This window comes from Haemaphysalis longicornis, unplaced genomic scaffold (assembly GCF_048455015.1).
Source record: "Haemaphysalis longicornis isolate Haplotype H1 unplaced genomic scaffold, Haemaphysalis longicornis Haplotype H1 scaffold_1, whole genome shotgun sequence".
Lineage (NCBI taxonomy): Eukaryota > Metazoa > Arthropoda > Arachnida > Ixodida > Ixodidae > Haemaphysalis > Haemaphysalis longicornis.
This window is the reverse complement of record NW_027526203.1, coordinates 10,922,094-10,937,441: the sequence shown is the minus strand read 5'-3', so window position 1 is coordinate 10,937,441 and position 15,348 is coordinate 10,922,094.

Sequence of the window (15,348 nt, the reverse complement as noted above, 5' to 3'; positions counted from 1 at the left end):
TGCAAGTCGATTTTCACATAAAGCAGTGGAAGGCCGAACCGAAATACATGCGTTGTCTGCATCCGCCATTGCAAGCGTTTCGCTCATTAAAAAAATAAATAAATAAAACCAAGTAACATTGCCGGCTTGCTGTTCAATCTAAACTGCGCGCCCGCGCCTTGTCATCTTATCGCGAGTGGGTTTGGTGTTCCATAGTTCTGAAGTTAGAATGGTCATGCCGTATCGGACAAGATAAGAGGCGCTGCCCGAGCTAGAGGGTAGCTTGTAACACCTGGCCGATATCTGCGGCTTACAATATAGGGAAGCTTTTATTTCTGGGTGTCTTCTCCCTCCAGCCTTCCCTCCCACCCGCGGTAAGCAGACTGTTCATTCACGCGCCATTAAAAGAAAAGATGGGTGCGTTCGATTTGTGTTCGGTGGTCTACGACGTGCACATAGTTGCGCATTGTTTTTGTGCGTAGATATAATCCAGCAATGAGTGTCTACAGTGCGGTCATTGTGTTGCAACAGTTTTTTATGGCTGCATTTTGTTGGTGTGAACATGATTTCTCCGAAGTGTATGCAGGTTAATGGGCTGTTCAACGCTTTCTTTCAGAGTTTGCGTTAACTCACCTGAACGGCAGGGCTTGAAGCATACGTGTGCGTGCTTTCGTTTAACATATAGGTTCCCAATTATTGTCTCTGAACTGAAACGAATTTTTTTAATGTCTAAGGAACATTCCTGCCTCGAGGTGAGCCCAAGAAATAAGTATACACTGAGTGGAACTTTCAAGTTCTTTTCTTCTCCTGCCGAGGTGTGCGCGAAAAAAAAAATCTCTGTAGGGACTAGAACTTTCGGAGTTCTTCTTTCGTAATTAAGTATTGTGTACCTAAATGTGTATTCATGACTGTAACTTTTGCGCAACTTTAGACGGAGGCAGATACAAAAAGGGACACGAAGACCTGTATGTGTGTCCGTCTAAAGTTGCGCAAAAGTTACAGCCATGAATTCAGAATACCAACTAGCCCGCCTTACCATGTTATTGTAAATGTGTATGTAGCACGTTTTTTCCTATTGTACAATATTGTATCCCCAAATTTGCATATGTCATATTTTTGCTTAATCTTATACTGTGTACAAAAAATGTATGTGAAATATATGATTGTAGTACATTTGTTTTCATGACTTCGAATCAAAGACGTCCTCATATGAATTTTGAATAAACGCAAAGCATAAAGAATGTTTGTGTAACACTCCAATTAATATCGCCACAAAGACAACAATTCGACACCAGAAAACATACTATAACCTACATGTTTTCTTCGTTCAATTATTAAACACGTTACTTCACACATAACAAACGATGGGCAGCGGCCATTTGGAGACATCGCCGCCGCTCGTCCAACTTTCGCGCCTAGTATCATTGCCGAGCGGCCCATGAGGCAGCGACCGGCGGCAGGCGCGAAAGTTGGGCTAGAGTCGGTTTCAAGGGCCGGCGCGCGGCAGCCCGGCCTGGCTGCCACGGGAAAAATAACGTCAGCAGCGTCCGCGACGTCACCAACCTCCTTTCTCCCCTCGCCACTCGTTGCCATGACGATAAGTACAACGTTTTTCAGACGCCACGTACTACTAGGGGAGGATTTGGCGCTGTTGTTGCGAATTACGCGGGACCACGGTGGATGCTAAAGAGGCCGCCCTGCGGTTCAGTCCCCAGCGCTGTCTCGCCTATCGTCCATGCACCGTGTGTGCGCCGGCTATGTACCAGCGGCATTAGTTCGGGACGCAGCCGTAACAGGAGAGCTCACGTAAACGTAACTGTGGGTGCGCCGCCGCGGTAGCTCGCCGCCTCTCGGAGACTAGCTCCGAAGCGAGACGCCTGGCGCCGGGGGTGGTGGAAAGGTCGGGATGGCGACGCCGCCCCGCTGGCGCCTGTTGGAGGCTGTAGGTAAGCGCAATGGTTCATGTAGGAGCTGGCTCATACTGTAAATGCGAGACCAAGCTTCCCCCTCAGTTTTCTCTGCGAGCGCCTCCTCCCTCTTTTCTAGCCTTATATCGGAAATGAAAAGCGCTTTCATGGCTCACTGCCACACACTCGATCGTGCGCTCAGCGGCTCGTGTACGCAGTAAATCGGCCAACATGGCACACTGGAAACATTTATTTGAAATTACTTGCGAAGAAAGCAAACAAGCTGCACACTAATGATGGTCAGCGCAAAGGGAAACAGGACATGGAGATTAGGAAAGACGCAAGTGCTGTCTATAGCTGAAGGTTTCTTAGGAAAACATGTAACTTCAGCAAAAATGGGGATCAAAAACAAAAAAAAAACAGACGGCACCCAAACGTTATCTCACACATACTCACACACATGAATTGTCTAGAAAGGGAACCTTGTGTTGTGTCGGCGCATTCTATGTCGTTCCTACTTAGGGCCAAGTTTTCGTGTAAAGCCTTCACCAGCCCTGAGCTCGGACGTTTGTGAGAGCTTGAAGACTTCCAGGTAGAATTCATAAATAAGGAACAAATGAACAATGGCCTGTCACGTGAAAGATTAGGGACAAGGCACTTGAAAATGAGCCTTCTGTGAATGTTTACAGCTCCAGTTTTGAGGCCAGCAGGAGCTGGATAAGCAAGGTTATGAAACTGAACGTACTATGAACACTCACGGCTCCAGTTTTAATTCAAGCAGGAGCTGGATAAGCAAGGTTATGAAGCACAAGGAATATTGATGGTACAGCTGCGTGCGTCAAAAGAAGTGTCTTCTACCAGATACGTGGTGTCATGTCTTTTACATCTGTGCGATAGAATCCGCGTTATATTTCTTTTTCGTATATTCTTACATAAACATACCCGACTGTTACAATCAGAGGCAGGCGTGTTAGAATCGTGCAATTACGGTAGTAGAAAATTGCGGCCCCATCGTTGCATCCATCCGCAAGACCCCGCCAACCGCCGACAAAGATGCAATGTTGGATGGCCGGTCGCCATTTGGGAGCTCAAAACTCGACGAGGTGCAACTCGCAGCTGCAAATGATGGGGAAGCTTCTTGTTGCCACTTGTACTAGTCATCCAGGCCTGACAGAGAGGGTGTGCAAGAATGCTAAATATTCACATAACATAAAATAGCCTCATACCGCGTGTGGGGCCCAAACATTTACATACGATCGTCACTGACTCTGTTCGTTATCTTCTCGGCAACCTGCTCGTCGGCAATCTGCAACCCATGGGAAAGTATTATGCTGTCTCCAGCACGCCGTCAGACCCGCCTTGTCACCTCCTATCTGAAGGCCGACACGCCAGTATTGACCTCGAAGAGGGTTCGACGGGAGACAAGAACAGCGGATTGATCGCTTCCAGTCAGCATTGTCCCCCATCTTCACACTTAGGCAGGTTACTGTCAACTATTGTCAAATATTGTGAGCAATTTTCTGGTTTTTTTTTCTCTTTGCCTGCAAAGGCCCTCTCCCTGCCAACCAATTTTCCGTTCGGCCCTCCGCCATTTCGGCTTCATACAACTCGGCCCTCCACCTTAAAAGGGTACAGAACCTTGTTTGTGTTAAGTGCGAACTGAGAATAGATGAAGCAAGAGCTTAATTAACAAAGTAATAGCCAACAAGGAAACAAAAAGGCCTTTAAGCTCGCCCGAACGCTTTGTTCGACGTTTCCTGCTTTCGGAATTACTAAACATATTTCACGCTGCTGGCGTTCCCTGCAGTTTATGACTGCACCACGATACAAAAACAATTAGTGCCCTTACACTCTGTGAAGAAGGATGAGCTGCGGAGCTGGACGCAGTACTCGAAATGCACGAGACAAGACACGTTGGTTTGTAATTTGCGATGGAGCAATAAGCATTTAGCACACTGAAACTTTGAATGACTCGAAATTTATTCTAATAGAAGAACGTGGAGCTGTATGTTTCCCTCCCGCGTCGTAGGCCTCTTAGTGTGTGCGTAACACCAGCCCAATCCGGTGGACCACGGAGGACACCGGAAAGTTCGCATTGCAATGGGGTGGTGGACGTACACTTTAAAATCCTTGCCAGCCCAACGAACATGTCATCAGTGAGGGAATGAAACCGATATCTGTGCGTGTACCCCCTTCCCTTCCCTCTACTCCCAGCTCGTGCCTGAAAACCGGCAACCGGTTATGTGCGTGCATTTAGAAGTGAAAGGCGCCGCCAAAATTGTCGCTCTGAAAGCCATTCAAGCTGAACAAAAAATATTGGCTCACGTCGATGGTGGTGTTCATCTGGAAGAGATTCCCAGCTACTCGGCGAGCTGGAACGTGTGGCAGAAACTGCGGCGGCAGCGGCTTTCTGCTGTTTTCGCACCCATTCGCGCTTCTGTCCCGGCAGACGCTCCTTCGATTCCTTCTATTCTTCCCCCGACTGAACGACAGCGTCTGTCCATAGGGAGTTAAAACCTGGAAGTACTCGAGCTTTATTCTAGCTAGTGGAGAAACAGGTTGCTGTCCGTATCCGTCCAGTGTCGTAAGCATCCCACTGTCTGTGTAACACACAAACCCAAAGCGCATTCAGTACAGCTGACAGGTCGAAATGAGCCGCGAGACTTCCACGTTTAAATTTCCCGCCAGCACAATGCGCATGTCATCAAGTGCGGCATGTAGACTACCTAGAGTTCCTCTTAGCGCAAGAGTTGCGCGTCTGATTGCCACATGCTGCGGGTTCCAGTTCGACAGGAAAGCGTTCTTTCAGTGCTTCGCAAGAGACACCGTATTCAGTAAGTTCTGCTCCACTGAGCATCCGCGGCTGCAGAAGCGGCTGCCACGGCGGCCGATCAGCTGATAAGCAGATGACTATTGTGGGCGTTTTGTCCAAGGTAAATGTAACTGGTACCGAAGCTTCCATAGAAGCCCATACGTGCAGAAAATGGCGGCTCTTAAGCTGCTCATGGGGCTTAGCGCCATCTGTGTGAGGAGGGAACACTTCCGGCGGAACAAAAAATAAACAGGATGTGACGCAAGATCCGGTCAGAAAGTGACGTCATTTTGGTGGCATTAGCGGGAAAATTTGACTTCAAAATAGCCTTAGCAGGACTCTGATCGCTGAGGGCTCATGCCATTGCCATCTGACGCAAGTTGGCGAGCCCTTGGCATGCGTTCTTCAAGTCAACGCCAGCTTATACTCGTGACTAGAGAAACGCACTTTAGCATACTGTCGTATGATTCGCCTCGGTGTTTATAAAAGCATCTTGCATCTTCTCTGAACCTTTATTCTGCATTCATGCCTTCCACTGCTGTATAAAAGCAATCAGTTGTTTATTTTGATTGCAGCGGGTGGCAAACGTACCCCCCCCGCCCCCCCCCCCCCCCCGGACCGGAATTTTTTTCTGCCTTGGGATACAGAGCCCAAAAATGACACTTGACAACTCTCCCCGGCCCCCCTTTTATATAAAAAACGTGCCCACTCCTTACCCCGATACCAATTTTTACCCAACGCCACTGCTAAGTTTAATTGCGTCGCACATACGCAGGTACGCGTGCGTGCCTTAAGTATAGATCAAGGTTATATAATGCTTGCTCAGTTTCTGTACTTCTGTTCTAAGAGAAGAAATAACGCAAAGTCATGCTATAATCAAGACATTTGAATTTTATTCCAGGATGAACATAAAACATATTTACCACACTGCACAAAATGAGCACGTATACAATAAGTATAAAATGTTCGTGGGCACTACATGCATTATGATTTTCCTTACGCGCCGAAAAATTTACTTTACCCGTAACACATAGCATTATGAGCAATGAAAGCGCCAACAGCAGAACTACTTCGAAACAAGAGAAAAGAACTAGGCACTGCATCTTGACGTACAAAACCGGGCCGCAGGAATGCCGATTCACGAAAGTGCAGCGAGCACACTGCAGCTGTCCCGGCGTCTTATCAAGTAGACAAGGGTTTCTACAGAAGTTAACTCAGCATTCACGCAATTATTAGCAAGTGTCGCAACAGATAAGTAAAAAGAGGAAAAATGGATCAATGCAAGCGAAAGCGACGGCAGTATGTAAAAGCACATAGCAGGAAAGATCTGGCAGCAGCGCAGCACGGAGCAGCACAACACAGTACTGCGATGGAAATAATGCTTTCGCATACAAGTGCGGGAAGCAACGAGCACTACAACCGTTGTAATGCAATAGAGAAGACACTGAGATAGGCAATTAAAGCGACTCGCTTAAATTCGAGTGGTACTACGCCGAGAAGTCCTAGAGTAATTGACACAACTTGCTCTGAGCCAGACTGAGGTGAAATCAAGAGATAACTGTGACATAACAAAGCTTTAGACCCATTTTTTTCGAAGTACCACCACGTCCCCTTACACAACCCCCGTGCACATATCAAGTACAATAGTTTCGCGTTACCTGTGGAAATGAGAGGAAAATGGTGCAGTAAAACGCCAGGTGTACGGGAGTTGCTGTTGCAACTTGTACAGCACATCGTTTCCGTAGGTACCGACGAAAGCACTCCGCTCCAACCGTTGGCAGCATCGTCCCGTAGTTCACCGTGCCTGCCGGGTACTACACGTGTTCACCGACGATACAACGCACCTCGCAACTCCACGCACAGCAAAAATTAAGTGCACACCAAATTAACAAGGAAAAACGAATGCAAATGCGCACCACCAAAACACGCGAGGGGCGTTTCCTAGCAGACGAACTTTAGGAGCGCCTTTCCGATCACTACAAGGACTGCATCACAAAGCAATGACATGTGCCATTCTTCAGAGGGCGCTACAAAAAAGGTTTTTGAAAATGAACGGCATTTTCATAAATTATTTATACACTGTGCCTAAATAAATGTGATTCAGAAATAAATATAGTTCGTAAAATATAATTGTTGTTTTGTTGTTGAACAAAACTTGGTTTTTTTGTTACTAGTGTTTGTTCCCTCCTCACCTAGTCGCGCTTTAATCGCCACTCCCATAAGCCCCCATGCTGATGTCGCTGGCAATAGGTTCTGAACCGCTTTTTGCCCGAACCTTCGCTACCATTTATATTTACCTTGTTTTGTCCGCGCTGCTCCTCACCACTCCTCCTCGCCCTTGCCGCTGGCGCGGCGGCCCGGCGACTGCTCCTCCATGCGAGACGGGTGGCTTTCCCGCGCGACCTGGAACTCAAATGGTGGATGGACGCGCAACTCTGCTCCCCTAGGGGAGCTATATACAGGAACTCAAGACTAGCTATGCATGCACGCCCCCCTGCTTTCACCCCAACCAGTGCACGCATAACCCGGCCACCAGTGATGGCCGCGTGCTTAGGCGTAAAATACACGGGCGAAAATATCGCGCGTGAAGCCTCTCATGCTCGAAAATTATCGGCTCACGTAGGCGTTCAAAGCCAGCAGGTTGCTCTGGTAACGCCTGATAAGGGCGCTACCGCCGTTATCAGCTGATTGCGAAGCTTGTGAAAGAGGAATCGGTGGTGGCGAGCGGAATAACTGTTGTGAAAGCGGTGTCAGCACTGGCGAGGAGAAGTCTATTTGGGTTCGCATTATTGTGGGCTGCGTTTTATGTTACATGGTACACAAAATTAGCGAGTTCACACGAACCAAGGGGACAGCACAAACGTAGCTATGAACTTATTTATTACAAGTGCAATATTTGCATGGATCATGAGGGACAGCAAGGTGCCTCAGTAAGAAGCTTCAAGAACACCGCTACACTTGCCAGCTAAACAGCCCCCTCAGGCAATCTGTCGCTGCACCGGATTATGAAGAGTGCAGCCCAGTCTATGAAAATTCTTGTTTTGGAAAATTAACCGATCAACCACACGCGAAACTTCAGAAGTCTATCACATATGAAGCGAGAAGAGCGCATACGTGAGCTCATGCCCAGTTACGCTTTCCGCGCCTGAAATAGGCCTAATGAAACGCAGCCTGCAGAGAGTCGACACATGGAAAGAAAAGGCGCCAGGTACACGGGTTCGATTCCCGGCCCCGACAGCCGCTTTTCCGGTGAAGGCGAAAAGCAAGAACGCCTGTTTTTTCGAGATAAATGCACACGTTAAAGATGAATGAACGAATGAATTTATTGTAAACAAGGAAAGGAAAGACCACCAGCAGGCGTAGTTTGTCTCACCTAAGGGTGGACACCGGAACGCCTGCTGGTGTGGGGGGCTTGGGGAATGGGGAAACAGTTGTACAGGGAAGGGAGCATAGAGAGAAGGAGAGGTTACATATATACAAATATACAGGTCTAACAGGACATATATGTATTATATACACAAGGTAAACACTAAAACAAGACGACAAAAAAAAAAACTAAAAGAACAAGAAAAAAAAAACAAAGCACCACACACACACCGTTTAGTTTATGTGGGGAGAAAGCGCAGAGACGGGAGGAGTCCTGAGGCATCCAGGTTAGACCCCAGGGCATCATGGACTCCGTCCCGCTCTCTGGCACTGCCTGGCGGCCACATAAATTCTTCGAGGGGCCGAGTCCCTCCCCCGAAGGCGGCCAACAGTTCGGTCCTCCCTGCCACAAACTGGGGGCACTCCAGAACCAGATGTGGCAGGGTCTGGACAGCCACCCGGCAGTGCTGGTACGACGGGTCATCGAAGAGCTCTAGGCGGTGTTTTCGCTCGGCTGTCCACACGCACCCCACGCGTAGGCGCAGGACAGCCGAGCCTTGATGTCTGGGCATCCGTGTGGCCCGGATGGGTGGTGGGGCCTCTCCAGCGGCCAACCTCGGGTCCGGGTGCTAGACCCGTACATGTCGCTGTATCAGCAGGCGGGCGTCATCCGCAGCTGCGGTGGCTGCCGTGGGTGAAGGGGGCAGCTCGTGGGCGTCGGCGGCCAGTTCGTCTGCCCTCTCGTTGCCCTCCAGCCCAATGTGGCCTGGCACCCACTGCAGCCGTATGCGAGTACACCGCTGGGCCAGCCGTGCCACCTTGTCCCGCACGGCCCGCACCAGGAGGGAGCGCGGGTCGCCCTCCTGGATCCGAAGTAGGGCCACTCGAGAATCACACAGTAGGGCGTAGCGCTCGGGGTGTGGCTCCAGCTCCAGTAGAAGGTCCGGGCCAAGGCTTACGTCGCCCACCATTTCGGCCGGGGCGGATGATGCGGCGTATTGCAGCCGGGCCTGCCTGGTGGTGGTGGCCTCCCCCAGCACTGCCACCACCGTGGCCGAACCCTGCTGCTGCCGCACAGAGCCATCCGTGTATACCAAGGTGTGGTCCTCCAGGTCGCCCCACACGACGCCCCGATCCAGCTGCAGCTGCCCGCAGTGCGACGTCCGCCGCTTGCTACGCAGGCCCGGGATGTACGTGTGCACTTCGGCCTCGAGGAGAGGGGGGCGGCTGGAGGGAGGGCCTGCTTCCACGGGGGCCACCACCTCCTCATACAGGGCCACATGCGCCCCATGCGGGAGTGGCGGAGTGTGCGCAGCCGCTGCAGCAGGGGGCTGCCTCCCTCAGCCCGCCGCAGTCGGTCAATGTGGCCCAGGGCGCGCTGGTCCGCCGTCATTTGGAGCATCCATGCCCCGCCTCAGCCAGCGTCTTCGCACACTGGGAGCCTCGAGGCAGGCCAAGGCAGGTGCGGACGCCCTTGCGGTGGTGGTGGCCCTCCAGCTGCTGCCAGCTGGGTTTGCCCAGTGTGACCAATGGTAGCCCGTACATGAGCAGACCCACAGCCGCAGCATTGTAGAGCCGCAGGGCCGTTCCCTGCGAGCAGCCGCGGTCCCGGGCAGCCGTCTTTCGCACGGCCGTGGTGGCCATCTGTGCCCTGGCTCGGAGCTCCCTGGTGGCCTGCCGGAAGTTGACGCAGTGGTCCAGTGTGAGCCCCAGGTAGCGCACACTGGACTTCCAGCTGAGCTCCTCTTAAAGATCCCCAGGTGGTAAAAATTACTTCGGAGCCCTTCGCTATGGCCTGCATGATAACCTGCGTAGTTTTGGCGTGTTAACCCATAAAATAAATCAAAAGCGTCATGCAGAGAATACACTACTACTTAAAAATTAAACAAAGGACAAAGGAAAAGTGCCTTTTACCAGCTTATGATGCTTTGCAGTATGTCACCTGTGAGTTATAGCGAAAAGTTTTCCCACACTTGCCCCTCACCCCTTCTATTTGTATCTTGTAACACTTCCGACGTGTTTGGTCTCCAAGGCAATAATGTACTTGTAATAAATCAATTTACAGTAGCGCTCACACTGTCCACTTAAGACACTCACATTGTGTCTTAATTTTTTTTCACCATGTAGCCTAAAGCGCACTCTACAAAAGGGAGGTGAAATTCATTTTTATGCATTGAAGGCGCAATAATCGGTCTAGAAAGCAGCACACGCCACTGCCTGGAGTCTGTCGTTAAAGCTGAGACTGTCGCCATGGAGACATATTTTTTTACCTGTTGTGCTTAGCAGCTGCGTGCTACTCCTTATAGTGACTCCGGCTGTTTACCGAGCACACGAGCAAGCGTCTCACGAGGAGCGCCCGGCGTCGTCCTGGTTTGCGAGTGGCGCTCGCAAAAAAAAAAAAAAAAAAAAAAACAAGACAACAGCTCACGTATGTCTGCGCCTCAAGGGGGAGCACAAGGCAGCTTGCGCTACAGACGCCCAGTTCGCGAATGCGTTTGCCATCTGCGGACAAAACGAAACGGACCCGCCAGTCATGCATGAAGATGACAACGGTATAGATGGATATGACCATGAATACTGCTATAGCAGTGAAAAGCGACTTTACAACATGCAAATAAACAATTTCAAACCTAATGCAATGCACCGTGGTGCTTACATCCAAAGAGAGTGCCTACAGACAAAGAAATCATCCAGCTTCGTTGTGGTTCAAGCTTTGCGCAACCTAGTGCAAACTTCGCAATTTTTTTATGTGAAGCTTTTTATTCCTCGCTGATGGCGTGGGAGCCTGAGTAAAAACCCTGTAGGTAAGCAAACTTTACCGAGTGGGTTTCAGAAAACGTTGATGATGTTAAGCGAAGGCACATCAAGCGCCTCAAGAAAAACATTTCCCGTGGGGAGAATTGAACCTGGGTTTTCCGCGATATGGAGCCGACGTCTATCCAATTGCGCCATCCTGACACTGTTGAATCAGTTTCGATTTTAAACTGTGACTTTGACTCAGGTTACACGGGAGAAAGCTTCGCGCTTTAATTCTCGTAATTTAGTTTTTTTGTAAGTTGGATCAAGTTGGTAGGAGTTAATGATTGTTTTGGGGCATGCCTCATAGCCAATGTGAAGCGTATCTCTTTAAACACCAATTTTTTTCTCCCTTCACGTAACGTAGTGGTATCGGTGTCAACAGGGCCGCATTGAAGGTCTCCGCAAAATGGGACGATTCATGTGGTTTACAATACGGGGAAGTTAAAACTCCCGTGCTGTAAAAACAGTCAGTTGGAATATGAATTAGCGGTGGTTGTGAGTGAGCGTGAGTAGGTGATGGGAGTGGAGAGTGCGTGTGAGTGGAGGAAGCGAGCGGTGATTACGAGTGAGTGTGAGTGGCCATTGCAAGTGGTGAGTGCGAGTGCAAGGGAGTGTAAGCGGCGAATGCGAGTGGTGAGCGTGAGCGCGGGTGAGTGCGAGTTGTGACGAAGAGTGGTGGGCGTGAGCGCGAGTGAGTGTGACTGGTGGGGATGAGTGGTGAGCATGAGCGTGAGGGAGTGCGAGTTGTGACGACGAGTGTTGAGCGTGAGCGCGAGTGAGTGCAAGTGGTGAGGACGAGTGGTGAGAGTGAGCGGGAGTGAGTTCGAGTGGTGAGGGCGGAGTGGCGAGCGTGAGTGCGAGTGAGTGCGAATGGTGACGATGAGTGGCGAGCGTGAACGGGAGTGAGTGCGACTCGTGATGGCGGAGGGGCGAGCGTGAGTGCGAGTGAGTGCGAATGGTGAAGACGAGTGGTGAGCGTCAACGGGAGTGAGTCGAGTTGGAACGACGAGTGGTGAGCGTGAGCGCGAGTGAGTGCAAGTGGTGAGGACGACTGGTGAGAGTGAGCGGGAGTGAGTTCGAGTGGTGAGGGTGGAGTGGCGAGCGTGAGTGCGAGTGAGTGCCAATGGTGACGACGAGTGGCGAGCGTGAACGGGAGTGAGTGCGAGTGAGCGCGAGTGGTGGGGCGGAGGGGTGAGCGTGTGCGAATGCGAGTGGTGGGGACTAATGGAGAGCGTGAGCGGAAGTGAGTGCGAGTGGTGAGGGTGGAGGGGTGAACGTGAGCGCGAGTGAGTGCGAGTTGTGAGAGCGGAGTGGTGAGCGTGGACGTGAGTGAGTGCGAGTGGTGGGGGAGTGGCCAGCGTGAGTGCTACTGATAGTGAGTAGTAAGGGTGGAGTGGTGAGCGTGAGTGCGAGTGAGTGCGCGTGGTAAGGGTGGAGTGGCGAGTGCGAGTGCGAGTGCGAGTGAGCGCGTTAGGATAAATATATATTTTTGAGTGAGTGTGAGCGAGTGGCCTCCAGTTTTGCAGAGCTATGTGTACAGTACAGTCTCGGTGATGTGATCGCAGCTGATATGTATCTCAGGATGATAATTATGTTTTTTTCCCCTTCATTATATCAAGTGCGGCCTACATGGCGCGAATTTCGACGGCAAACTTCGCCTAGCGGCAGCATGTGTCGGGATGCACAGTGGATCCTTCGCCTGCCTAAACCGCATATTCTAGTTTACTCTAACATGTAGGAAGCAATGTTTTCCCCCATGCATAAAGCAGAGCTAGATCGCCGGTGAACGGCCTGTCTGGCGTTGCCGCGGTCACCGGGCAGCATTCGCCTTTATTTTCACAACTTCGCCCTTTGAGTGTTCGTGGGCTTCCGCCCAACACCAATCCCCGCCCAAACGCAACACCAATCCCCATTACTGCGATGGCAAATTCCGTAATGCTTACAATGGCAGGAAGACTGCCGAAAGAAAACCGCAGCTAACTTTTATCCCCGAATGTGACGCATGCCTTGCTCCGAGCGAGCACGTTTTCTTACACGTGTAACATGCTTGGCACACGGCGTATCGCCATTGGGATAACCACTTTCAGCGTTCTCAAAGACATGTAATGACGAGTCGTAATATGTGCGTGCGTACGTTACAAGACACTTTTTATTGGCGGTTCAAATGCAGTCGCGGTCCCCCTCCCCTTCCCGGCCCTGGAGTGACGGTCCATCGTATTGGCGGTGAGCGCGAACACAGGCGGCGCTGCGAAGCGCGCCTCCGTGACGTCAGCTTAGGGATTCTCGCATTTGTCGTCTGCTTCACTCAGGATCGCTCTCCCTGCTGTTTCTTTGCGCTCGGTCAACGTCTGATACTTGTCCGCACCAGAATTGGCGTGTGGGTAACTTTTTATCATAATAATAAGCTTAAAATCGCATACACTAGCTCATGGTGTCAATTAAAGTATAGTTTTGGATACCGCTACGGGAGAAACATTGCCGGCGCCACCCCATTCCTTGCGAAGCCGGTCCTGTGCGGAGCGCGAAGAGTCAGAGATAGACGTCAGCTTCTCATGTAAGCATTCGAACAAAAGGAACAGTAAGCTGCTAACAACCGACAACAGCGAAAATGGAAGACCAAAACAAATTCTAGGCCTTCAGGGCTGTCGACTTTGGCGGAAGGCATCACGATTCCCGGTAACCATATGTAAGGTAAAACAGTGTTTGCAACCTTGCCGAACGCTCGAACGCGTTTTGTCACATCACTTTACGTTGTCAAGGCATGAAAGTTTGCCGACATGCACTATAGACTGCAAAAACTGTATGTTGAGTTCCAAATAACCCAGTGTGTATATACGCGCGTGCTGATTCTATACCAGGCATCTAACCAGTACGGAGGCTTATTGAGCAAAACGAGTCACGTCTTCGTTAAATTTATAGTAACACATATATGTTTGTTAAGACCTGGAGGGATATTTCGGAACATTTTGCACAGCCATATCTTCCCGATATTCGGATATGCGTTATAGGAAAACTGCACTCAAGAGGAGGAGGAGGAAGGGGAGGAGGGGAAAACTTTGTTTAACAATAAAATCGATCTGGTTAGTGGGCCGGGTCCTCAGTCCAGGACAAGAGAGTAAAAGTAATTTTCTTCAAATCATAGAACCCAATCCCAATTAGAATATGATTTGTTCTTCGCGCCTGGAAGGGTTGAAAAGCAATAAAGAGCTACTTGGAATTCTTCTTCGGTTTCGAGTCTTGTAATATATGCAGGTATACTATTTATTACGTTAGTTAGCGAGTACATCATGCCCTCAACACCATAATCATGTCATCATTGTTCGAGTTGAGAGTCAGTTCGTTATGATAACGATATAATTACGATAGAAATTCGGAGCACAAAAGCCTCCTTCGAGTACTGTGGACCACGTTGTTTAGGGCGCGATCGCGGTGGCGTAGCACAAACCTTCTCATTGTATTTGCGTGTGAATAAACAAAGCACGCTGCGGATATGCACCTTCTTGCACGCAGCCGTAATGAAAGCCAATGAAGAAGGGAATGTATGCCATACAAAATGAAGGAAATATCCACACTACGTTTGTGAGGCTCCCAGACATCTCGAAACCTCCTAATAAGAAGTTGGTGACGGCGCAGAAAAATTAATGCGTTGGGCAGAAAAAAAGCAAGAAACATTAATCCGATACAAGACAACAACGAAAGAAACAGAAGAAAGCCGCTTTATTTCCTGCTGTGCGATGAGCGTGTAGAGGCCGCTGCTTGGTACGTAGTGTTAGACTGTTGAGTCTTCATAGGAGCATGTCAAAAATACTGCAGGAAAGCCTACGCATGTTGAATACTTATCGAGAAGCTCTAATCACTGATCCTCGCGAATAAGCAAGAAAGGACGAGTTACACACGATCTTCTGACTGATACTCTGAAGAAAGTTGTTCTCTATCTCTTCGTGTGTTGCAAACTTGTGGGGGATACAGCTTCAAATTATTCAGATGCGTCAGAAGCTGGCAAAATAACTGAGTCGCTAAAAATACGCTTTTTAACGCACTATAGCAACGAAGCGGGCGATTTCTAGCCCAGGCACTGTTGCCCCTCACAAGCGGAGTGTAGCAGACGACAGCGGCGCGAATCCCTAAGCCGACGTCAGAGCCAGGGGGCGCCACTCAAAGATCTCACCGCCAATACTGGAAAAGGAAGCCCACGGAGAGAAGGCTCATTTTTCTGGAAGGACGAAAGACCCTGGAGTGACGTCGGGTCATCCCTCTGAAAGAAGGGAGGTCATTTTCACGGTCCGGGCTCCAAGGTAACCTGGGCAGTCGCATTATTCACGGTCCGGGCTCCAATGTAACCTGGACAATCGAACAAGGAATGGCATCGTCATCAGCACGAGTCAGTTCAAGGACGGCAAATAAAGGACAACTTTTCAGGCATGCGGGAGCGCATCACTTCTTGGAAAAATCATTTTCTCTCGCTGCTACTTCGTCCCGTTCACT